This window comes from Pelodiscus sinensis, chromosome 1 (assembly GCF_052426305.1).
Source record: "Pelodiscus sinensis isolate ZL-2025 chromosome 1, ASM5242630v1, whole genome shotgun sequence".
Lineage (NCBI taxonomy): Eukaryota > Metazoa > Chordata > Testudines > Trionychidae > Pelodiscus > Pelodiscus sinensis.
This window is the reverse complement of record NC_143052.1, coordinates 5,854,260-5,879,928: the sequence shown is the minus strand read 5'-3', so window position 1 is coordinate 5,879,928 and position 25,669 is coordinate 5,854,260. Positions and strand designations below refer to the sequence as shown.

General features: G+C 42.1%; 1 protein-coding gene and 1 long non-coding RNA gene across 2 annotated transcripts in view; both read right to left on the bottom strand.

The window, feature by feature from the left end:
* UBE2H (ubiquitin conjugating enzyme E2 H) overlaps positions 1-25,669 on the bottom strand; it is a 74,217-nt gene that overhangs the window by 42,466 nt on the left and 6,082 nt on the right. The window lies entirely within an intron of this gene.
* On the bottom strand, positions 1,310-23,870 carry LOC149525533 (uncharacterized). The gene is made up of 2 exons (XR_016349487.1): positions 7,156-23,870; positions 1,310-6,909 (listed from the first exon to the last, which is right to left on the bottom strand). It is a non-coding gene; the product is annotated as an uncharacterized LOC149525533 (long non-coding RNA).

The window sequence follows — 25,669 nt, the reverse complement described above, 5'->3', positions numbered from 1 at the left end:
TGTTTTTAACATGCTGCCAATTCATTTCACTGGGTGACTCCTGGTTCTTGTATAACATGAAGGAGTAAACAACACTTCCTTATTCACATTCTCTACACCATTGAGCACTGAACCGTAATCTGGAAGTGGACATTTTATGGGGCAAAAACACCAACTCTTAGATTTAATTCCCTGCTCTAGCTCCACTTGCCAGGCAAGCTATCCTAGAATCACAAAGAACCAACACGCTGATTTAGTCATCTCTAAAACTTCCTAAATCCTAACCATAATCAGACCCAGGGAGAGGACTCAGAGCACTAGAAAGAGAAATAAGGAATGGTTAGGAAGAGGCTTTTACATTCTTTGTTCCAGAATACTGACTAGGGATTATACAACTTTGAAGTGCTTTCTTGGCTTGATAGCAGGGTGAACAACTCTGTGTGGGGATCTGAAAAGGAGGCATCATGGAGAAGTCTCCTATTTCACTAAGTAACCAAATTAAACATGAGACACTACAAGGCCTAAAAATAAACCCAGATCCCATGAAGAGTTTTCATTTTGTGTCAGTATCCACAGAGATTTTTGTCCTTGCTGGTTTCAGCGTCTTTGATCTTTGTGTCATACTTAGTAAAAAATCTGCAGAAAGTAGCAATAGCCTGGATGCAATTCCGGTTTCTATTTGCAATGGGTAAAAGGTCCAAAAGCTTTGGTTCAAACTAAAAAAAGTGGAGAAAAGACTAAGTCCTAAAGATAATCATTGTTGTCTGAAACTATCTAAAGTGCTAAAAAATTTTAATTGACCATTTGGAAAACAACCTCATTTAGAAGTATTGGCTACATAGAGACTGCTAAAGAGGGGGAAAAAAGGAGATTTTTGTAGCAACTGGTTATAAACTCCTGTACAGTGAGTCAGATCACGCCATAAGTGCCAGGGCCAATCGAGGTTTGTTATTTGTTATATATATACCATAATGCTAGCGTGCACGTGTACGTAACGCCCAGAATTCCAACCAGGATCAAGGTTATAGCTATTGTTCAGGATGCTGTACAATTAGTCAGACAGGACCTGCCCTAAAGATGCAGTAAATCCAGAATGCTGAAACATTTCAAAACTGGTACAAGTCTGAATTCTGATTTGGGCGTTCCAGTCTCTCTGGCACTCCACCTCATTCCTGTTTGAAATTTAAGGATCACTTCCCACCTCTCCATTCCTAATATATATTTTCAAGGATCTTTGTGCAACTGCTGTTCTGGTGGAAGACAATTGGATGGCTCATGGGTCTTTACATTTTAGATGACAGCACTGAACACACAACTCAGCCTTCTTTAAAAAAAAAAAAAAAAAAGATCTGTAGGACCCCTCAGCTATTTAGGGCATAAGTCAACACTGCATCTCACAATGTGCATATTCAATGACGGAGGATACTTGAAGATATTAGTGTTTAGAGGGTACTTTTCATTTGCAGAGCATTACAAGGGATAAGCCTCCTGGAAGGCCAGCCACACTGGCAGCTTCTGGTGCAGGAACCAGTATTCAGCTCAATAAAACAGGAATTCACCGTTCTTTTAATGCCATTAGGAGACTCATAAAATTTTGCAACATGATTACTATGCTCAAAGTGTCAATTTTTTCAAGTGACCAGCCAAAAGAAACCTACAATACATCTGACAGTGTTTTTATCCATGAAAGCTATGCCTAAATAAAACTGTTAGTCTTTAAGGTGCCATGGGACTTCTTGTTTTTACAGTGTAAGTTTACTACCTCATATCACTAGGCAAAAACATCTGAATTATTATGGAACATGCTGGAGTTATCGTTTTGCTTTGCTGTTCACACACACAGGGCATTTTTCTCCTTTCACTTCAGGAAGATTACATTGCCAGACCAACCCATGGCAGCTACTAGAGCCAGGAGATCACACCACACAACATACTTGAGTTTGTTACATTTAATGTTGAAAGTTAGTCTGAAGGAAACCGATTTTACATCTAGAAGAAACCAAAGCCAGACCTGAAATTATTACAGACTAGCATATCAGTAAACAGTTTAAAGGGCCACAGAAATGGTCACCAAACAAGATCATCAAACTGAATTTGCAGTGTTAAAGCATTTAGCAACTTAAACAAAAGATCTTTACCAAAGTCATTTTACACATTTCAATCTTTCCAAGAAAGTGATCGTCAACTTTAAATTCACACTTGAAAACCAGTAGGTTGAACTTTTTCGCAAGTAACATGTTTATTGTAACTGAACAATTACTGAAAAATAGTCTTTCAATTTTGTTTTTACCATTGCCTCTGTTCCTGAAAAGCCCTTCCTGTAGCGATAGCAACTCAGCCGACACATTGGAAGAGATACAAGTGTGATTGTAAAACTGCAAGATATAGCCAGACAACCCAGGAGAAGATGTGGTACCCAAGAATATTTTTTAAATTGGCAGTAAGCCATAACATGTGCAAAAAACATTCCTTAGTTTAGCTTTTTGATCAGACAGGCACGTGTGTATCTGTTTTGTTTGTTTGTTTCTTAAGAACAAAAGCCTCTCTCTAAGGTGCAGACTGGAAACAATTTTTAGACTTCCTAAGCAACACATATTTCTAAAACATGGCCTCTTTCTGACAAAAGGTTTTTCAGATTCTACAGGATTGATTAATGTGTTCTCGGCCCTAAGTAACCTACAGAAGCATTTCATAGCTATGATCAAGCCTAATAACCTCAACTATGACAACAACTGAACATAAGTACACATGAATGGCCATACTTGGGTCCGACCAAAGATCCATCGAGCCCAGTATTCTCTCTTCTGACAGTGGCCAATGGGAATAAACAGAACAGGGAATCAAATAATACATCCCCCCCATTGCCCACTGAAATGAATACAATTTAGTTTAAATGTGTTGGATTGTAACAAATTTAAAGCACTACATAAACAATTAACAGTAAGCCATGGCCAGAAGTCAGGGAACAATGGGTATTTCCCCTTGTGGAAAATCCCACCCAAAAAAGTCATTTTGGCTAATAATTCTCAATAGAAAGCTTTGAGATTTCAACAAAAAAGTCATTATGAATGGAGATTGCCTATCTCCTAGAACTGGAAAAGATCTTGAAAGGTCATCAAGTCCAGTCCCCTGCCTTCACAGCAGGACCAAGTACCATCCCTGACAGATTTTTGCCCCAAATCCCTAAATGGCCACTGCAAGGATTGAACTGACAACTGACAACCTGGGGTTTAGCAAGCCAATGCTCACACCACTGAGCTATCCCTCCCCCCCCAACTAAGGCTGAAAACTAAGTTTGTCAAGAAAGTTGGAACAAAGACATTTTTCCCCCACGTACAGTCAAATAGTTAAGTTTTTTGAACAAAATCAAAACCCTACATTGCAGGGCAGTGTAGCATTAAATGTAGTCCACCTACATTGCCTCATGGGAGTTGTAGTGGAGATGTCTTGGGTTCCCTGGCCAGACTAAGATGGAAGAATAGGGGGTATATCTCCCATAACACATCACAACCTGCCCTCTTCATGACCTGCTGTGGAGTCTTATGAAAGAGACAAGGAAGCTCTGCTTTAGAAATGCTTTCTTGGTCCCTGTAAGATGTGTTATGGTTCTGTATTAAGGCTCATCAGGAGGTCTATGCACTTTCCCTACAGAACGCATAGGGGCTTTGCTATTGCCAAGCAGACTTTTTGGAGCCTCTGGTCCATCTCAGTTTGAGGACAGGGTATGGCCTACATGTATTTGTGCTGCAACAAAATGCATCACTGCTTGATTCACAATTCCTGGAACTGTTCGCCAAAGTCTGGAGACCTGTGTTTATCAGCCCTGGCTCTTGAGCAGAAGTAACTTTGTCTACAGCATGACTGTAGATATGGAAGATAACAAATTACTGTCATTAATGCCCAATATGAAGTAATGCATGACATACTCAGAGAAGACGCGGATGTTAGGTTCAGGGTGGATCATATTACCAACATCTGCTAATTTCAGTTTTTCAAGTCACTTCTGTAGAACTACATTGTTCCAAAGCATTGTTTCTGCTTCTCCTTCAATTTCTAAGGCCAGACTCAGTAATTGTTTTGTATTCCATTGCTTAAAGTTGAGCAAAACAGTACAAGTTCACTGACAGGTCAAACAAAGAGGAAAATGATAATAAAGGCTGGTTTGGATAGTTGTAAGGGTGTTAAGAAATGGGTAATTGACTAATCACGTGGTAGATACAATTTGTATCGACTACCCGATTAGTCGAGAAGGGAAGGATCTCATTCCAAGAGCTGCCCCCACAGCAGCTCTGCTGTTTAAGAGTAGGAGGAGCCGGGTACGCAGGCAGCCCAGCTCCTACGACATTTAAACTGCAGAACCGCAGTGGGGGTAGGTCCTAGGCAGCTCTTACTACAATTAAAATGCAGAACTGCAGCAGTCCTGGACTGGCACGAGCTGGGACTGCTTGGTCCTGGCTTACCGCTGGGACCGGCAGCCCAGGCTGGCCACAGGCAGAGGCTGTGCAGGCTGCAGCCCCTGTCCATGGCCAGTCCCAGCTGCCGTGAACAGAGGCTGCTCTGGAAGCAGCCCCTGACCAGGGCTGGAGCTGGCCACTGCGAACAGAGGCTGCTCTCTCATACAGAGGCAGCAAGGGGGGAAGCAAGTAGTCAACTACTCGACTACCCAATAAGTAGGCTTATCAGGTAGTCAAATACTCAACTACTCGCTTACATTCCTAGTACATTGCTCTCTTCTCACTACCAACATGCCAGGGCTTATACAGATGACTAACAAAGCAATCTGTTAATTGGTAAAGTGCCTATTTGATGTAGCAACTACACTGTAAACAAGAGCACCTATGAACTTTATGTTCAGGGTTTTAAGAGACTACATCCCTCCCTTGATATTTACAGTGTCCTGCAAAAAGATTTGAGATTATTAATTCATGCCCTTTTTTGGCTTCTTTATGGTATATAAAGTAGTTCTGAAAGGCTCCTGAGATGTTCCTGCTTGCTCTGTAGCTTAAAAAGATCAGAAATGAAGAGTATGGTCTTTCCCTTTGTATTGTTGAAGGACTTCTCGGAAGGGAAGATGTTTATTGGAAACTCTCACCTCTCAGCTGGAGGTGACCAATCTTTAACAAAGATGTCCTCTCATCCAAGTCTTCATTTGGCACCCAAGCTCAACCGTTGTTCCACAAAATTTCAAATAATGCCCCACCCAAACTTATCTGTTCATCTCACAGACTCTCATATCACAAGTTGTGTTGGCTCTTTCTAGTTACCAGAGACTTCCTCAGAAGACAACACATGAATGTCTAATGCAGAAAACATAAAAAAAAAAAAATGGATTTGGTGGTAAACAGAAACCAGGCATTCTTTATACATCCAAACTGCAAGAGGGCACAAGTCCAATTTTTCTTCTTTGTAGGTCACCTTTAAACCAAAACCTGATAGACCTGCATAATTATTTTATACATCTGAAAGGGACCATATTTTGGTTTTGCTCTGAAAAAATTCTGTATAAATTTGCCTGGTACCCCCATCAGTTTTGCAGACACCTCCCCTCTGAAAACCAAGCAAATCAAGACACTTACTACAAACTGCTCGTCAGCTATCGTTCTGTCTAGAACTACCACCTCCACTGCAGAATATTCAGTATCTTTCCTATACACATTCTTAAATAGCTTTCAAAGTGGGAAGTCTGAGCCATTGCCTCAGGTTGGACCTCTATAGTCCGGACTTGGGTAATCTAGCAGCATCTGTGGTCTGGCATCCCCATGGTGCTCCCAAACTCGAGCACTTACAGGGAAAAACCAGGTTCTGGCTCAGCAATTCCTTCCTCGCTCTCCCAGAGCACCACAAATAGTTCATTTGCTGAGCTCAAGCTGAGGAAGGAAGGGGAGAAATAGATATGGGGGGGGGAGGAAGGGGCGGTGCTCAGGGGGAAGGGGCATGGTGGCTGCAGAGCCCTGCTGTGGGGACCCAGGAGTGCGGAGTTCAGTGCTCTGCTTCAGGGCTGAGCTCCTGATCTCTAGCTGCGGGGCTCTGCAACCCACCTCTTCCCCCCCAAATGCCCCCTGCAACTCCCATTTGGTCAATGCCAGCCCATCTGCTGTAGACAGACAAGATTCATATAAGAGTTTTGCCCTTGCCTCATTTTCTCAACCAACAGCATGTAAGAGTTTAATTTACGACACATTTCTCATTCAAGCCTCTGGTTTGTTACACCAACATCTGGTCTGAAAGCTTAGTCCAGAAGTCAGAACGGGCTTCTGTTTTACATATCACTCCTGAGCAAACACTAATAGATGCAAGTTTTCAGGGTTACACACAAAGTAGTTCGATATCCTTTCCTATCCAATGACTAAATACACACCCAAGAAAAGTTATGACTATTCACTGAAAACGTGGCACAATACCTGCAAGAAAAGAGTTCACTTGTTTAGTTTCCCGTGAGGTTTTAATAATTGAGTCTGGTGTTTTGACTATATTTTCTATTAGCTATTCATCTTGAATCCAATCCATGTTGACAGATTTAGTACCAGAGAGTTAAATATCAGGATACCTACTAAAAGCACGTATTTAAAAAAACACCTACTCAGCCTTTTGGAAAAATAAAACAAATCCAGAGGCGTAGAACACTATACAGCTTTTCCTAAAGAAGCTTTCTTTATGACAAAAAGTCCACTGCGGTGTTCAAAAGGTGGAGATTCTACGCAAATTTTAAACTCAGTCTCAAAATCTAGAAGTGTGGTTCTTTCAGTAACTATGGTCCCCATAAGAGCCACCTGCTGCAACAGAAAGACAAATTTTAGAGATTAAAATAAAGTTGCCAAAGAAGAAAACTAAGTCGTGGACTTTGTTTTTGCAAGTTAATTTACCAATGCAGAAATTTCACAAATCATTAACAATGCCTAGTCTAAATAATGTTCACAGCATCATCCAATGCTTTCCAATATGTAGCAAAATGCAGGACAATGTAGCACTTTAAAGACTAACAAGATGGTTTATTAGACGATGAGCTTTCGTGGGCCAGACCCACTTCCTCAGATCAAGGGAAGTTTGATCTGAGGAAGTGGGTCTGGCCCACGAAAGCTCATCGTCTAATAAACCATCTTGTTAGTCTTTAAAGTGCTACATTGTCCTGCATTTTGCTTCAACTACCCCAGACTAACACGGCTACATTTCTATCACTGTTCCAATATGTAGTGTGTCCTGGCACTCATATGAAAACAGTGTTGTCAGTATTCAACTCTGCTCCATACAATGACATTTTACTGGCTGACTAGATCATCATAAGCCTATCAGCTACATCCAGAACAAAGTTAGCAAGATGTTCTGTGTATGGCACAAACACTGGGGATTTCCCTTCAGCCTTGACACCAAGCCTCCACAAATGATACTAAGTTTGAGACCTGTCTGTATCTCACAGGAAAAGCTCCCTTTAAAAACTAAATTTGGTAATGCTGGAGGTAGCAAACTGCCACATAGGCAGTGGATGAGTAAAACAATAGATATACTATCTATCACATAATTCTACATCATCTTCAACCATTAATGAAGCAGTACCGAGTGTTCTGAAAGGGAACCCCATAGCCTTGTTTGGTTGTTTGCTACGTTCCATTGAAAGACATCACACTGGGCCTTGTGAACGAACCGAGGGGGGAGACCTTGATGACAGTCAAGTTTGCCGTGAAAGGGGAGAGTTTCAGGAATTCACTGTAGCTGGACAAATTACTAAAATAGTAATAATGCTTTACAATTAAGGATACTGAAGTGCTTTACAAATATTGATGAATTAAGCTTCCATTATTAGGCAGGAAGCATCACTATCCATATTTCAAAGTTGGGGAAACTGGGACAAAGGATTTAAGTGACTTGCCCAGAATCAACTAAGTCTGTGCAGATGCACAGTATTTCTGTTCCACACATTAAAAGAACAGCCTCAGTTAAATAACTTATCTTCACAACTAAGTTTTGCACACATCAAGGTAACAATTTGCACTATCAACCGTAATGCCAGCCTAAAGGAATTTAATTGCTTGTACCCCCAGCTATTCTGTTTGAGCTTTGAACTTTAACAACTTTTTTGGAGGGCCAAGGACAGAAATACTTCTCAATTACAATCAGTTGACTAACAAAGGCAGGAAGAATATTCCTTGCCTTCTTTATCTTTGGGTCAATATTAGACCAGGGCAAATCACACCATTGTAATTGCTCTGAAATCAAATTAGTGTGAATCTTAATCTTCTACAGCACAGTTCCCTTCACTGTAAGTGGCTAGCATTGAGTTTGAACTTCTCCACCTTCAGAGATTAACTGAAAACAGAAATTTACCTGCCAATATCAAAGTAAGGGGCCTACTGTTGAACTTACACTAGATGCTATGAATCTCAGGTGACCCCATACAGATCTGGTAATAATTTCAAAGGCAAGCATTTGAGACAGCCTTCAGTCGTATATCAAAATTATAAACCAACCTGACACTTTTAGCAACCTTTGATTACTGAATATCTACTAATGAAGTACAGAAATGTAACCATCGTGCTGCTGTAAACAAAGAGAATCTATCCAACATCTAACTTAAACAGGAGGTAGCTATGAAGCCAGTGCACTCCTCATAATAAGTTGTTTCAATTTCATAATCATAAAATAAGTAAGAATTGCTCAAACATTCCAAGCCACGCAATCCAGAAGTACATTTGCATTTACTCAAATCTCCCACTCAGCTTCCCTACCTGAAAATCTCTCCATTAAAGCCAGCAAGATGGCAGTCAGGTGAGAAAAAAGCATTAGAAAGCACAGAGGAAGAAAATCTTCTCCTTAAAATTACTTCATATCCTAAGAAAAAATGGTTTTCCTCAATTTCCCTGAAGTGCAAAAGAAATGTTTCCACAAATAACGAACAGGCTTCAATGCTAACTTAGAGGGCCATTTTTAGAGTTCAACGGTCAAAGGGAGTTCTCCTTGCAGAGACTGACAACAAAAATTCTGCAATTTAGACAGACCAAGTCTTTCTGTAAGACATCAGGCCTCTCGCTACTGACCTGAGCTGGACTGGAGCCAGCAATTAAAAAGAGATGGAAAATGTCATTCTATTCCTAATTACTGAAAAATTCTCTCTTCCCCCATTTTGTCTAAAATGTTATTTTAGTGCTTTCATAAACATAATACGGGGTGTGTTAATATGCAACATACCTGCGCTATTTGGAAATCAAAACGCATTTGCAGATTGATACATCTAAGTCCAATGCATACACAAGTTGTCTTATAAATGCAAATATTAGACCAGTCCTACCAAACTAGAAATGGGAGACTGGAGAGCTAAGGGACTGGAATATGCAGCCTCACTTGTCTATTTTACTTTAGCCAATTTGATAGTTCTGTGCATTACATAGAAGAAATGTGTGGATCTCATTCAACTTTTAGTGGAAGAGTATCTACAATCTGTGTTTACTATACCAGTTGGTGAATCTGTTGGAAGTCTCAGAAGGTAGCAAGAATTGAATAGAGCAAGGAGACTTTAACTAGGACCCCTCTGAGTGAGCAATGCATATTTCTCTATCATTATTTCCATTCTACACCTATCCTGTGGATAAAGATGACTTTATACTCTATGGCACTGTTTCTCAACCAGTGGTTACGAATACCCTTAGGGGTACTAGAGAGAAATCGGGGGAGGAGGGTACGTCAACACAACTGAAATTTGAAGGAAAACAGATTTTTCTTTTAATTTTTACAGCGCTTTATTATTTTTGTACTTTTTATCCCCGAAAATTTCCTTGCACATCCGGCTACAATTAAGTTGTTTAAAACAAATCTGTTGCAATGGTAGGAAAAAAATTGTGTGTCTAAAAACTGTAGGTAGTGGGGGTACTTATAATTTTTTTTTTTTTAAAAGGGTACTTTATAAAAAAAGTTGAGAAACACTGCTTTAAGTCACCTTACATGAATACCAATTACGTGTGTGTCTAGGCAGAAAATGGACTAAAAGCTACAAAGCCATAACGGCCAAAATAAATGAGCCTCTTACTGGACTGCCTGGGTCAGACTGTACTCTGGAACCTAATCATCTCGTTGCCTTCCTCCTTGGAAGAGATTATCTCTACAAGAAATTCCAAGCAGCAAAGTGACATCAAAGCCCTGGACGGGTGACCATTTCACATGAAACTGCCTGGCCACAACAAACTCCCCCACCGATTGCTACCATGGCTGCAGGTGTGTGTTGACAGAGAAATTTAAAACAGAACACATTATCTACTGTTACTATGCTGAGACTTCTATAGATCACAGAAACTTTATACAGAACTGAGAAGGATGCAGGATAGGACACTTAGAAAATGGACACTTTGCAGGAAGAATGAAATTGTAACTTTGGCAGTGACAGCAGAGAAGTCAGTATCTTGGGAAGCCTGTGTAGTCACATGGGAAAATTTGGAACCACAACTGCTCTTAAGACACTTAGGATATATATGTATTGACAAAATACTTTTGAATTACACATACAAAAGCCCGAGAAACCTGACTATTCCTTAAATATAAATGGAAGAATCCTTGCACACACAGGAAATTTCGATTTGTGAAATCTTTAGGTCTTGTTTAAGCAGTTTATGGAGAGTTACCACCTGTATCTTCAATTGGTGAGGAATAAGGGATGCAAATAAGGACTGTATAAAGGTCTGAGGCAACCAGAACATTGTTACTCAAGTGAGTAACCCCAAGTGACACAGAACGGAGATAGGTCCAGGGCCTCAAATGAGTTTGTAGAAATATCCCTTCATTCTCCATTCCCTGCCCCACCATATGAAAGACAGTCTCAAGGGGAACACTGATAATTTTTGTATTCAATTATGTTATTACCTGTAGTCATCTAAAGAGCCCAGTCTCAAAGTGTCTTGCCTTCCATGACTGCCACAATGTAGCCTAAAGATGTGTAATCTTGCTGCGTGTATATTTAGTGGCATGAATTAATTTTAAAATGTAGCACTACCAAGCAATAAAAAAAATCATGATCAATCACTCAAACTTTAAAAAGTTAATTGTGATTACACCATTAAATACCACCATTTAAATATTTTTGGATGTTTTGTACATTTTCAAATGTATTGATTTTAATTACAAGAGAGAATCCAAGTGCTCAATTTATATTTGTTTTGATTAAAATATTTTCACTGTAAAAAACAATAGTATTTTTCATTTCACCCAATTCAAGTACTGTAGTGCAATCTCTTTATAATCAAAGTTCAACTTACAAATGTAGAATTATGTACAAAAATAATTGCATTAAAAATAAGATAGTGTAAAACTTAAAGAGCTTAACAGCCACTCAAGTCCTACTTCTTGTTCTGCCATTTGCTCAGAGAAGCAAGTTTGGTTACAATTTGCAGGAAGTAAGGCTGCCTTCTTGTTGCTTACAATATCCTCTGAAAGTGAGAAAAGGCACTACTGTAACCAGCATCGCAAGACATTTACCTGACAGATGCACTAAAGATTCATATGTCTCTTCATGCTTCAATCACCATTCCAGAGAATATGCATCCATGCTGATGACAGGGCTATTTTCATCATCATAGTCAGAAGGCACCAGCAGAAGGTAATTTTCCTTTTTGGCGGTTCTGTAGTTTCCGAGGGCTGCTCTTTTAAGAATTCTGAAAGCATGCTCCACACCTCATCCCTTTCAAAATCTGGATGCCACTTCAGAGTCTAAAACTTTATGTTGAGTGCTATAGCTATTTTTAGAAATCCCACATCAGTACCTTCTTTGTGTTTTGTCATACTTGTTGTCAAAGTGCTCTTTAAACCAATTAAGTACTGGGTCAGCATCCAAGACTGCTATAACATGAAATATGACAGAATGCAGGTAAAGCAAAACAGGAGACACAAAACTCTCACCCAAGGAGTGCAGTCAGACTTTTAATTAACATTTTACAACAAGCACCACCAGCAAGAAGGATGTCCTCAGGAATGGTGGCTGCAGCATGAATGGGCATACGAATGTTTATCATACCTGGATCCTAAATATCTGCAACACTGGTTGCAAAAGTGCCTTGAGAACACTTTTGTTCTCATTTACAGGTGACATTATAAACAAAACAGGGAAGCACTGTCTCTTGCAAATTGTAAGCAAACTGGTCTTTGTGATTGTCAAAACAAGAAATAGGACTGAGTGGACTTGTAGGCTCTAAAGCTTTTACATTGTTTTGGTTTTGAGTGTAGTTATGCAACTAAAAACAAAATCTATATTTGCAAGCTATGCTTTCATGACTTGAACTAACAAATACCATTTATCATTTTTACAGTGCAAATATTTGTAATAAAAGTAACAAAGTGAACATTGTACTAGAGCCCTGTAAGTCAGCAGATGTCCACTTTATATCCACAGATGTAGATGAGAAAATCCACTGCTCCTTTTTGGGAATATGGATGTGGATACAGATACAAATTTTGTATCTGTGCAGAGCTATATGCGGTACACTTTGTATTCTGAGTTGTAATAAAAATCAATATATTTGAAAATTAAGGAAAACATCCAAAAATATTTAATACATTTCACTTGATATTCTATTATTTAACAGTGCAATTAGTTGACTAATTTTTAAATCAATTAATTTGAGTTAATTATGTGAGTTAACTGATTAATCAACAGCCCTATTAAGATCCAATGTGTCTTGCTTAACTCTGATTTCCTCCAAAATACCACAGTAATCTGATAAATATATTTTCACCCCTTCAATGTAAAACAACTGACATTTAGAGAACGGACATAATGCAGTTTAAGAGGCCGATACAGTATACAGACGGTATAAATCAGTACAGTTCCAATGAAGCCAAAGGAGCTATGCTGATTTTCAACAGCTGAGGATTTGGCCCCAAGTTTTCATCTGTTTTCTACAAAACTACTTTGAGAAAGCAGCCCAGAGGTTAAATAAAAATTGACTCATTTATGTAACACTGGGTTATTGTTATGCTTTATAACAGTCTGTTTTCAATCTTGACATGACTTAGGCCAACAATATTTGTCTCCTAAAAACTTAACTTTCTACACTCTAAGCAGCAGCCTGAGCTAAATGAGAAAGATGGTCAAAGTAGATGTCTAATTGTTTCTTCTGGCCTCAAAATCTATGAGACTGAACATGAAATGTTTAAATTTAGTTAAAGTATCTTATTTCCTCAAAAGATGATATCTGCACTTATTTGTTGAAGGTTTTTTGTGGGGAAATACAGTTCCTCTTTTTTGAAGGTGAGGACCACTAACATTTGTTATAGCAGAGGCTATCAATCACTGCAATTTTACATCTTGTCAATAAAAAAAAAGTAAAAAAAAAAATCTCAATATCCCGGTTGAGAAAATTAAATAGGCCTTCTAGTTTAAGTGGTTACTTTAAGAAATACATCTCCACACCTCACATTAACCACAACTCTAGTTTGTGGACATTTTTCCAGCCATTACTGGTGCTGCTGTTCTCAATTTATGTCCATAGTATTGCACTTACTCTATGTATAATAGGGCTTAAATATTTACTCTGAAATCTCTTGCTGCTTACCCCACTAAACACAGCAAATGTTTACCCTCATAGCTAGGAGATTTAAGTACGAAGATATCAATATTGTGAACTCCAAGAACTGGACAATCACAAGTCAGGCCCTCAAAACTTGTTTTTCAATGTAAACTGAAATTCTCACATACTCGCATGACTCCAAGCGCAGCAGCTTTAAGAACACACTAAATATTGTGGCAACCATAATAAAATCAAAATGGCTAGCAAAACAGAGCAATATAACATTTATTCTTAAATCTGAGATTTTATAGAAACTGTCATTTTAGTGATTAAAACTGAACTCAATTCAGTTTAACAAAAAATTAGTAATAAGAAATGTAAGCATCTGATTCTTATTTTGAGCCATGTGCCTGCTTTGTAAATGAAGCAATTCAAGAATGATACCACTGTCAAGAGTTTAGTTTTAAATTAAGTATTCTTGGTAAAAATGCAGTACTTCTACCGAGAAACACCTGCCACCACCAGTTTGGTTTCTAGAAGACACTACCTTATATTATTTTGGTCACTGCTTTGAAACCTCTCCTATCTTGAGCAAAGCTGAAAGAACAACTTCACTTGTATGATATAGTTGCTACTGCAATAGAGATTGAACTAGTTCTCCTCCCTCCTCAAATACCTTTCCTTTCAAGGAGCCCAGGAAAAATACTTAGAGGTTGGTGCTAAGTTACTCAGCTCTGATCTCCACTATCTTCACTTTCCAACTGACAAGTCCACCAAATCTAAATGAACATCCTTCATTCTGGATCCAAGTTCATTTCACCTCTGTCACACGTGGGGTTTATGTTACCGTAACAGTTATTGAAATAAGAACTTAAGTTGTCTATGATGGCAGGCATGGTAAATGTATTAATGCCCCATCATTTCTGGTTTCCTTGTTTTCACAGCATCCCCCATTTCAGAAGTGACACATTGGCATATTGAAAACTATAGCCCCAAAGACAAAAGCAAGGTATGTTTTAAACAGACTTCAGGACAACTAAGTCAATACAACTCTATGCTTAGTCACATAAGTCTGGATTTGACATTTTCCAAGGTAGAGGGATTAATAATTTTTGAAGTTTTTACTCTTCCTTTATTTAAGAGATTATGAAGGATGATATCCACTCAGACTTTAGTAAGAGTTCATCTGTAACAATGTCCTTCCTCTTCAAATGTGCAACTACTGTAAGCCAAACAAAATAACTATTTATGCAAATTGACTATGTATACAGGCAGTCCCCGGGTTACGTACAAGATAGGGACTGTAGGTTTGTTCTTAAGTTGAATTTGTATGCAAGTCGGAACTGGTACATATTGTAGGGGAAACTCTAGCCAAACATTTCTCCAGAGCTCAGTTTTATTCTCCCATACCTCACTTCCCTCAGTCCTTTATTCTCAAGCTGAGGTGTCTGCTGAGAAAAGCTGCTCCACGTCTCCCTAGTCTGCTGGGGGGAAGCAGCTAGTGCGGGGTTGCCTCACCCCATTTGTAAGTAGGGATCCGATGTAAGTCGGATCCATGTAACCCAGGGACTGCCTGTAGTAGCAAAGCCCATGCAAAACTATTCCTAAGTACCATTGACATGGATAGATCACTCTTCCAGGGCAGTAATGCAGCATGGAAGCCAGCAAGTTATTGTAAGGCTTAATATGTGCATTACTGCTACATATAACCTGTACCCAGCACACATCATTGGCAGGACCAGCTTTAAAGATTCTAGGTATGTCAGCAAGATTATTTCTCCGCTCTGCCCTGTCTCAAACTTCACCTCTTTCATTTTACCCTGATCTCCACACTTAATTTATAAAAAGTGTGTGGGGGGGGAGGGTGGCCTCTGCCAGCCTCTGATGCAGAAACACAAGTTGCCAATACTTGAGATTCTGCACAAACACCCCAGAAACATTTCCCAAACACACTGGAAGCACCTAGGACATTCTGGGGAATTTTAGATTAGTCTTGCAACAGTTAATTGAAGCTCATCATTCAAGATTCAGTAGGTGCCCCTAACTGTTCAAAATTACCAACTTCACCCATTCCTCCCAACAGCCAGAGACTTTATAACCAATTAAGGTCTGCACAGTCCTTCGGTTACTGGTGTCCCTGCATTTATTCCTTCTTATCTAGCTTCCCTCTCTTTCTAGGTTTGCCAGCCATGCTCCCTCTTCCAGGGAGTCACTGTAGACTACTTCCTTAAAGCTTTTTGCTGCCTACAGCTCCTGAATTTTACGCACACCCTTCCTGCCCTTTCTATTATTCCTAGGTCGTCTTGTTATCTCTGAAAACCTAGAATCCCATCTCCTTGTGTTTGTCCCAGTTCATCATTCACTTCCATGCTCACTTGTACTTTTCTTCCCCTTTATGCCCCTTCTGTCCCATTCTTCTCTCCCCTCCCTCACCTCCCAGCTATCCTTACAATGCCACATCTTCCAAATCCCTGAGGGGCGTTTTTACTATCCATCTAGATTCTTTTACATTGTGCCTGTCACGAGGGTATCCAAGTCTCCTAACAATGGAGGGATATGTTCACACTTCCTATCAGCTGAACCAACTTGAACTGCCCCCAACCGTACTGAAGGAGGCCATAGAGGGCGCTCAAAGGAGCCACTGCAGTTGCAGCAGCCTGCTAGCACTAAAACTGCTGGCTCCTTCCTGTCACAAGAAACCCAAGCAGCTAAGAACTGACAAGCTCCCCACCAAAACCAGGGCCTAACAGCTATGAGCTCCAAGGCTAAAGGCTGTAATTAATGAATAATGTATAAAAGATACTAGCAATCTGACTGTTACATGCTCTCTACAGCAAAAAAAGACTATAAACTATTTAAGAGAGTAGACAACATTAATGCAGTCCCAAAGGCTGGTCTTTATTTTTTAATCTAGACTACAAAATAGCACGTTAAACAAGAAACCCTATTTTTAAGGAGATATTTCAATGTAATTTGTTCATACGGTAAAAGTCAAAGTTACTCAAGCCTTTTGCTGCTCAGCATCACTGAGCAAGGAAATCCCATTAGAAAGGAACATAGTTTTAACAGAAGTGAGATAACAGATTCAGCAGATTCAGACAGGGCCTTGAAACCCATGCAGAAGCAAGCCTTGCAGTTTTCAGACGAATAACTAAACTAGTGCCTCAAAGTTTCAGTCTTTAGTCACCGTATAGTTTAAAAATAGAACTTCTCAGGTCTGCGGGCAGCCTTGTTTAAAATCAGGAATGTTCAAAAACTCAGCGAGTCTTTGCAGACAATACATTGCAGATCTAGATTCATTATCCACCCTTATTCCACTGCAACCCAGTGGATTTGTTGATGACATTCTTCTATGTCTCCAAGCTCTTCCCTTAACCGTTTTAGGACATGTGATTCTGCCACTGAGGACAGACAAAGCAACACAGTCTGCTAAGACACCGAAATGATTTAATATTTTATAAATCATTTCAATTTTGCCTCTATTAATCCACTGCATAAGAGGTAAATCAAGGACACCCAGAATAAATATTTCAGATACCTTGCAACTGTTAGTTGTTCTTTTATACAGAAAAAAAAAATCTAGAATTCTCTTCTATTATCCTGTTCTGGACTGGACCAGCCAAGAATCAACACAGAAGCCATCATACTGGATCAGACTGGTTTCAGTGGGTGCAATATCCTGTACCCCAACACTGATGAGTACCAGCTGTTTGGAAAGAGGAAAGTGCAAGAAACTCAGCAGTAGGTATGGGATAATACGGCCCCGGGATGCTTACAGATGTTAGCAAACATTTATTTTTGTAAACATGTAATCGCTGAATGTTTCAGCAGTTACATGTTTACACACAGGGGGCAAGCGGGCACTGGCTCCTGCCTGCCCCCTCCGGTACAGAGGGAGTAGCATGGGGGAGCGGGGGAGGTTGGCCCTGTGGGAGCCAGCAAGTGCAGAGAACGGCTTAAAAGCCTGGTCCCCAATGGTACTGGCTCCCGCCTCCACACCCTTTGCTGCCTCTGACACAGAAGCAGCAAGGATGTGTGTGCACGCGTATAGTTAGGATTAACCAGCAAACCCAGGCTTATCGGTTAATCATGTAAACTACACACTAACATCCCTCCCGCCTACCCTGCATTAGTTAAAAGTCTGAAAAGGGATGTTTTATCTCCCTTCCAGAACTCTTCAGGTATATCCCACAGCTGGGGGGAGGCAGACATGAGCTAGCAGGGCACATGGTAGAGCTCTAAAAACAGCTGTGAGGACAGCGCTTTGAAGTTGAGCTCAGACTGAGTTCAGTCTCTGAAGCCCACCTGCTGCTGTTCCGTAGGCTTCAGAGTCTGAACAGCAACTTCAAAGTGTTATCTACACAGCCTGTGTCCTGTTAGCCCAAATCTGCCAACCCAAGCTGAGCAGCTTGCTGATGCGTGTGTAGACATACCCTTTGGATTTTTTCACCCTTTCTATAACAACTCTGGATTTACTCATATAAATGCCTAATACGATTTTAAATCCTGTTAAATTCTTAACCAAATGGTATCTTGTGGCAGCAAGTTCTACAGAGTGCTGTGTGAAAAAGTATTTATCGCTTTTAAATAACTCAAGCTTCACGTCAGACTTTCACAGGGGCTGGGAAGCTATTGAAAAGCTGTTGCTATCAACGAATTTTACTTAGGTTTACTAACAAGCTATTCACCAAAACTGGATATAAAGATTTAGTTGCTGACATCGAAGAACCCAAATTTGCAAACTCAAATTTTCATAAGTATTACAGAATGTTTTAGAATGACCAATAACTAGGGTTACCAGGTAGACCCTGCCAAAAAACGGACATATTTGATCATGGGCGGAGGGGAGGGGGGGCGGGAAGCAGAGCTGGCAGGGTGGTCCAGGGGCTGTGGGGCTAGCCAGAGGGAAGGGGGGGGACGGGAAGCAAAGCCCAGGGGGGGCCCGCAGGGCTGGCTAGGAGGAGGGGGAGCCCAGAGAAAGGGGAGTGGGAAGGGGAGCTGGCGGGGGTGTGTGTGTGTACACAGCCACTGGCCGCAGCTGTAGTCCAAGGGGCTGTGCCCTGGCAGGCACTTCCTCGAGTTGCTCATAGAAGCCGGGCGGGGGGAGGGGCTGGGAGCCATGTCCAGTATTTTCTGATTTTTTCTACCAGACAGATGGTGCAAATACCAGACTGTCCGGTAGAAAACTGGACACCTGGCAACCCTACCATTAACTAATATTTTGTATTAATTCTGTAATGTAAGTTATTTTTACACTCATCCTCTTATTCTAAAGGATCCCACTGCACTTTAGAGAAGGCTCCATGTCAGTGATGTGCTATCACTACAGAATAAAAAATATAATTTAAACAGCTGCATTAGAAGTGCTTCAAAGTGATTAAATAGAAATTGAGGTCAGATGTTACTTTCTGTATTTTACTACATACCTTTCATGTGTGTGAAACATGCCCTGTAATCTACAGTTATAGTAGATTTGCCAGTCAGCATGGCAATTATAATGATAGTGCTGACTAAAATGCTTCCATTCAGCAACGGGTGAGATATGGTATTCCAAACCAAAGACAGCAGGGCATGATTAACTGGCCTCTTTTTGGAAACCAAGTCAACTTGTTATTCCAGGCATTCATATTGCTATAGAGAATAAGGCAAGGGATGTAAGGTCATTAGAATGTCAAGACCACCATGAGAAATGGTGCCAAGAAAGCAGCATCAGTTAAGAACGCACTATATTTGAAGCTGATGTCAGTCCCAGCTGCAAACATGAATGGAACAGAGGCTTCGAAGGCCACACAATCATAGACATTGCTTTCCAGAAACTGCTTGCAATCCCGTCTTCAGTTCCGGACATCGCATTACCAGAAAAATATTGGTAAATTGGAGGGAGAAAGAAGCTGAAGAATGGAACACTTAGCTATATAAATAAAAGTGATCAGAATGCTACATGGATTGATTTGTGGGGGGAGGGGAGGTGATGGATAGGAGAGCTGGCCAGCACTTGGTGACTAAAGGGTTAAACTCAAGTAGCTAGCAAGAAGGTTGGTAGGAAGCCAGAAGAACAAATGGGAGACAGTGCTGAAATCTGAACTGTGTATAGATACCTGGTCTGCTCTTCCTTTATGTGACTTCTAAGTTAAGGACTGGAGGGAGCAACATGCTGTAATCAGAATTATAATGCCTACAAGGAATTCGGGGAATGGAAGTGGACTGAACCTGGAAGGGATCATGGGTAAATAAAGGGAAAATGTGTATTTAGTCATGATCAAGGCATTTTTTCTTTGTTTTGGTTGTTTGGTCGAGCATACCCAGAGACGCTCTGTGTTAATTTGTTTTACTCAATTGCTCTGTAACACATATCAACCAAGTATGCTTTATCAAGAATATCTTTTTGTTTGGTTAATAAAATCACCTTTTTTAAGAAGATGATTTGATTCTTATGTCCTGCAAAGAAACAGGAGGGAGGGAGGGTGTGTGCGTGTGCGTGTGCGCGCGCGCGTGCATAGCTTGAGAGGTCAACTATCCAAGACAGTTTGTTTTCTTTGGTTTCTTTTTTCAAGCTCTTATGGCTGAGGAGCTTGGGTACCCCTGGGGGAAGTCCAAGTGCTTTCTTCCTGGGTTCAAAAAGAAAGGAATTTGTTTTGCTTGGTGGTGGCAGCTACCCCCAAAAGTCAGTAAATCTGTGGCTCTGGGGAGCTTTTATAAGCAGGGCCTAGAGAGGCAAGGTATTTAAGGTCTCACGGGCCCCCCATCTTCTACACTCAGAGTACCAGAGTGGGAAACAGCCCTGACAAGGGGAGAAAAGATCTCTACAGACAGCTTGGCTTAGTGACAAATCATCTGGAGGTGGAGAAAATGATAGCCTAGTAGTATTTTAAATGCGTGAGTATCAAGAACAGAGGTATTTGGGGTGCTGTAAGAGGGTAGAACAACAAATAGATTAAAGAAGTGAACATTTTAGACAAAAATTGAGACATTTCCTGACAGCAAGATCTATTAGACAAGTGGTTTTCAAACTTTTTTTCCTCATGACCCACTTGAAGGAAGTTGTTGATGCCCATGACCCAACATAATTTGACTAAAGTGTGGGCTCCAGAGTGGAGTTGAGGATGAGAGCATTGGGGGATAGGAGGGGGCTCCAACTTTGGGGAGGTGTCAGGGCTGAGGTAGGCGGGGCTTTTTTCCTTTAGCAGCTCCAGGCAGCGGTGCAACAGGGGTACTAAGGCAGGTTCCCTGACTCTCCTGCCACCACAGACTATGCTGCACCCCAGAAGTAGCCAGCAGCACATTCCCAGCCAATGGGAGTGCAGAGCTAGCCCCTGGGGCAGTACACGGAGCCCTGTGAGCTATTTCTCCCCCACCCCCCACCACCACCTCAGAGACAGGCCTGCTGCCAGCCACTTCTGGGGCACAGCGCAGTCTGCAGTGCCACAACACTGCAGGTAGCCTGCCTTAACATCCCCACTGATCACCTGATCACACTGCAGCAATGAGACCCAGTGCCTGACATTCCACAATCCAGTCCTGGGTCATGACCCATAGTTTGAAAACCTCTACAATTAGACTATGGAATATTCACCCAAAATGATGTTAAGGAAGAGCATCTCTTGAAATTGAACAAAAAGACTCGAAAATGTCCAAAGTGTTCTGCAAGGATCAACAGGGTTCTGGCATGCAGACACACAGCGTGACATACTAGAAACTAAAGACAGTAATACTGTATGACTGCTTTAGTCATGCCTGCACTATTTGGTGGGGAGAAGTAAATAGTCAGGGCTCGACAAATAATGCAATCTACTCGCCCATGGCGAGTAGACTGCAACCCGGAAGAGCCAGGTTTGGGCGATCTGCGCATGCACAGAATGATCTGCGTATGCACAGGTCGCCGGACAGCGTGGCTGGAGAGCAGGGCTCGCTACGGTTCAGTGATTCCTGCAAATAGTAATACTCTGTGTGTGGGCTATTGCAGAAATATATGGACTGGACAGAGGCCACTGAAAAAATGTGATGAAAGTAGGGGAGTAGAGCACACAATAAAAGAAAGCAAATAATGAATTACCAAATACCTCCACATGCACCTACATATATAGCCTCATTTGACATTCAAAAAGTGTGTTATTCAGCAGTTGCTTTCATCTTTCTTGCCAGAAGCATGGGCAGGAGTCCAGGAAAGGAAAAAAATGACTACTGAGTACTCAGAAATGTCTTTTACCATTGCCAGACTTACACCTTAACAATAAGCACTGCGTATTTAAAGCCCACCCTCATTTAGCATGGACACTCTAATTGACAACTGAACACACACTCAGTGTGCAGCGGCAGTCAAAAGAGCAAACAGAATACTATGAATCATTTAAAAAGGGATAGAGAATAAGACAGAGATCTTATTGCCTCAATATAAAACCATGGTACGCCCACATTTGAGTACTGTGTACAGATGTGGTCACCTCATTTAAAAAAAGACATACTGGCATTAGAAGAGATTCAGAAAAGGGCAACAAAAATTATTAGGTGTTTGGAACGGATCCCATATGAAGAGAGATTAAAAAAACTTGGACTTTTCAGCTTAGACAAGAAGAGACTAAGGGCGGGGGGGGTTATGATAAAGGTCTATAAAATCATGACTGATGTGGAAAAAGTGAATAAAGAAGAATTTTTTATTCCCACAATATAAAAACTAGGGGTCACCAAAAGAAATTAATGAGCAGCAGGTTTAAAATAAACAAAAGGTAGTTTTTCTTCATGCAGCACACAGTCAACCTGTGGAACTCCTTGCCAGAGGATGTTGTGAAGACTAGGACTTTAACAGGGTTCAAAAAAAGAGCTAAATAGATTAATGGAGGTTAGGTCCGTCAATAACTATTAGCCAGGATGGTGTCCCTAGCCTCTGTTTCTCTGGATATGGATGACAGGAGAGGGATCACGTGATGATTACCTGTTGTGTTCACTCTCTCTGGGGCATCTAGCATTGGCCACTGTCGGTAGACAGGATAGTGGTCTAAATGGACCTTTGGTCTGACACAGTATAGCCTTTCTTATAGTCTTAATTTTTTTCCTTCTCTTTCTCTCCCCACCCCCTCTCTTTCTCTGCTATTTATTTGTACCCTGAACCCCTTAAGTCCATTCATCTGAAGAAATGGGCTGTGCCCATAAAGGCTCATGATACCATCCACATTTTGCGTTAGCCTCTAAGGTGCTACAGAACTATTCGTTGTTTTTTAACCTTAACAATGGTTATATTGGCATAATTCAGGATAGCTGTCTGGCCAATAGAAAGTTCCATGCTGTCCCCTGTCTCTTTAATTAAAGGCACTTTTCTACTTTTAAAAATAACCCGTTGTTTACATAGCCTGGTTATGGTGGTTAATGTCATGGCTTTAAAAGTGCACAAAACAGCAACAAGTGTTAAGAACGACAAGTTATGTGGCAACAGTGAGTGATCATTCCATGCCACTGCAGTGCTGATGCATTCCCTTCCTGCTGTGCTGCTCACCTCTTAATTGTCTGCTGTTGCCCACTCCTGCTGCTTTAAACTGCTTAAAAAACCATAAGTTGCAATGCTTGATGATGTTATCCTACAGGTTTTACAAAGCTCAACTTGTATGCTGATCTACATCCACTTTAATGAAATGACTTGGATACATAGCACTGCCCTCTATAGAATGGAAGCAAATCACAAGGCCACAGTATTGTGTTAATCAGAAACCAACCCAGGTTACTATTAACCAATTTAGACTTTAAGGCTAAGTCTATACTACAACAAAGATTGAGGCTCTGAGATTGACTGACAGTGGATCAATTTAGCAGGCCTAGCAAAGACCCACCAAAACGACCACAGATTGCTCTGCGGTCGATTCCTGTATTCCACCCCACCAAGACAATAGTAAGATAAGTGACACACACCTGCCACAGTACCTCGACCTAAGCTATGACAACTCCAGCTAGATTATTCACATCTCTTAGGTCGACTTTGTGGTAGTGTAAACATAGGCTTTGTTTGGCAAGGTAATGAACCAAGAAGACTCTACACCTTAACTACACCACTCCAAGACCATTCTGCTGGCCACCTCAATGGCAACAGTGCAGAACACAGAAGATTCAAGACATCAGTTTTTGTAAGTATGCCTTTCAGAGAGCATGGCTATTTTTTTATGTTACTGTCGCAATGATAACAGACTGTGTTTTGCAGTTATTCTTTTTACTTAGGGCATATCTAAGGTCTCAGACAAATGGAAACATACAGGCAGTCCCCGGGTTACGTACAAGATAGGGACTGTAGGTTTGTTCTTAAGTTGAATCTGTATGTAAGTCGGAACTGGCGTCAGCCGCTGCTGAAACTGATCAGTTTCAACCGCGGCTGAATCTGGATGCCAGTTCTGACTTACATACAGATTCAACTTAAGAAACCCAGGTGTCCCCAAGTCAGCTGCTGCTGAAACTGATCAACGGCTGATTCCAGGAAGCCCGGGGCAGAGCAACTCTGCCTGGGGCTTCCTGTAGTCAGCCGCTGGTCAGTTTCAGCAGTGGCTGACTTGGGGACGCCTGGGGCAGAGCAGCTGGGGTGCTGCTGGGTTGCTCCAGTAGCGCGGCTCCTCAGCTCTACTGGAGCAACCCAGCAGCACCCCAGCTGCTCTGCCCCAGGCGTCCTGATTCAGCCGCTGCTGAAACTGACCAGCAGCGGCTGAATCAGGACGCCTGGGGCAGAGCAGCTGGGGTGCTGCCGGGTTGGTCCGGAGCGGCGCTGCGGGACCAACCCGGCAGCCCCCAGCTGCTCTACCGCAGGGATAGGCAAGAAAAGCCTGGTCTGCTGGGGGGGGGGGGGGGGGGGGGGGAGGGCACTAGCTGCATCCCCCCCCGCCCTCCAGCAGACCAGGGGGACAGGAGCAAAGGCGCGGAGCACGCCCGCAGCGGGACAGCCCGGGCGCGCTTGGGCTGTCCCCCTGCGGGCGTGCTCAGCAGCTTTGCTCTCCGTCTCCCTGGTCTGCAGGGAGACAGGGAGCAAAGCCTTAGAGCACGCCCGCTGCGGGCGTGCTCCGCTCCTTTGCTCCTGTCCCCCTGGTCTGCTGGGGGGGTCCAACAAAGCCACTGGACCCCCCCCAGCAGACCAGGGACACCAGAGCAAAGCCGCCGCCTGGGCGGCTTTGCTCGTTTGCCCGGGAGCAAAGCCGCCTAGGCGGCAGCTTTGCTCAGGTGTCCCTGGTCTGCTGGGGGGGTCCAGCGGCTTTGCTGGACCCCCCCCCAGCAGACCAAGGGGACAGGAGCAAAGCCGCCCAGGCAGCGGGACTTCCGCCGCCTGGGCAGCTTTGCTCGGGTGTCCCTGGTCTGCTGGGGGGGGGGGGTCCAGCGGCTTTGCTTTTTCTCGCCCCGGAGGACACGGGTGGCGATCCGCCGCCCGTGAGCTCCGGGGCAAAAAAAGCCCCGTTCGTAAGTGCGGATCCGACATAAGTCGGATCCGCGCAAGTCGGGGACTGCCTGTAATCCAAAGAACCCAGAGAAAAAGAGGCAAAGACTCAACAGGGGGCATCTTTTGTCTACTTCTACACACTGAAGTGTTATCAACGGGTGAATGATTCACAGCCAAGATAGTTGTAGAGGGTTATTTGCTTTCAGCCAAGAAATGGTGTTTAACACATTTTGGGGTTCTCAGCATAGCAAGAGCTTCCCTTTTAAGAATTATTGTGAGTATTCTACAAAGTCATCCACAACTGACTTTGAATCTTTACTAATTTACAGGAGAATTCCATCACATTATATAAAAGCTTTATAACTGGTGTTAAAACTATGCCTTTCTACACATGGCAATAGAAAAAATAAGAGTAAAGACATGATTTTACAAATCAAGCTACTTATCTTTTCTAAAAAAGCATGCAAATTTTTACTCTTACTATAAAATGGAGGTGGGGAACCTAAGGGCCGGCAGCCACATACAGTGCCTGAGCGTCAGGGCTCCTCTACCTCCCACATTGGGGAGCCCGCACTGGTGCTTCAGCTTTCCTGCTGCCTCCCCACATGGCTGGAGCACACAACATCTACTAGCCTGGGCCCCTCAAGGCTGTGGTGTGCGAGGGGAATGTCTTTCTCCTTCTCAGCGAGGGGCCACATCAGAAAGGTGGTGGTGGGTTTTGTTTTGGTTTTTTTGCTTCTCACTTGTGTGCAGCCCCCAACTGATTTTTCTGTGGGTCAGCAGCCCTCACCCAAAAAAGGTTCCCCACCGG